The sequence below is a fragment of the Corapipo altera genome, unplaced genomic scaffold (genome assembly GCF_003945725.1).
Source record: "Corapipo altera isolate COAL_440 unplaced genomic scaffold, ASM394572v1 61438, whole genome shotgun sequence".
Lineage (NCBI taxonomy): Eukaryota > Metazoa > Chordata > Aves > Passeriformes > Pipridae > Corapipo > Corapipo altera.
Window position 1 is genome coordinate 1 of NW_020890301.1, and position 1,050 is coordinate 1,050.

At 47.0% G+C, this 1,050-nt stretch overlaps 1 long non-coding RNA gene across 1 annotated transcript; it reads right to left on the minus strand.

Moving 5' to 3' along the window:
* Nucleotides 1-84: 84 nt before the first annotated feature.
* Nucleotides 85-736, minus strand: LOC113942385. Its single transcript, XR_003525907.1, has 2 exons — nt 472-736; nt 85-295 (listed from the first exon to the last, which is right to left on the minus strand). It is a non-coding gene; the product is annotated as an uncharacterized LOC113942385 (long non-coding RNA).
* Nucleotides 737-1,050: the final 314 nt, after the last annotated feature.

Here is a 1,050-nt window from a genome sequence, read left to right on the forward strand (position 1 = left end):
TTGCTGTTGAACACCCATTGTGTGACCCAGCATGGGTTGGGTGGGGATGGCCAGAGCGTGTGTGCTGCTTTTGTCCTGCCTTACCTATTTTTTCTCACTGCCTCCAGTGAGTCCATTGATATGGCCTTCTTCTGCAGCTTGATGGAAAACGCCTGGGACAAAGAGCCACCTCCTTTCAGCTCCACACTTGCAGGGTCAACACTAAGGCTGAGACACCCATCGACTTGGTCAGCGGTGACCTTTGTGAGAGTGAATTGGCTGGAATCTGGACCATCTCCCGAGGGAAGGAGGGACTCTGAAATGATTCCATGCATTTGCTTCAGCAGGATGGCACAGACTCAGCATTGTAAGTATTTCACCCACAGGAAAGCTGGAAGGTGGGACAGTTCAGCCATGACCCCAGTGACCCCAAAACATTATCTATGGAATTTGTGAACTTGAATATATCAGGTTGATATATATGGGCTTTACCTGTGCTTTTCCCATCTTCTCCAGGCAGCAGCACACTGTCCAGTCTGAACCCTGTGCGCTGGTAGTAGGGACGTGAGTGGAATATGGTGTTTTGTTTTCTTTTTTTTATCAGAAGACACAAGGGTCTGAAGTGCTCGTTGTCTGTGATGCTCTCGACAGGGACCGATTGTTTGCTTGAATCCCCTTGATTTACAATGTATCTGGTGACTTTTTTAAACATTCTACTGTGTGCAGGTGAAGTTTTGCAGCCCAGCCAGGTGGATTTGTGCCTTGGGAAAGAGGCAAGGCAAATTAAACCAAATTATTTGAAGTAAGAGCAGGACATTGTAACCAAATGTTAGTTCAATTATTAGGAAGTTTTCAAAATAATGACCTAAATACACCTCATTATCTATGGACCCAACGTTCAGAGAGTTGTTTTAGGGAGTGTTTGGAGAGGAAGGAGCAGGAGCTGTGGGTTGTCTGGACTTGTCCCCCTTTGCTGATGAAACCCAGTCACAGTGCAGACAGAGCACAGCTCGCAGGCTCTGAGGGTGCAGATATTGGGGGCAAATCTCCCCCAAAATATAGAGCAATCAG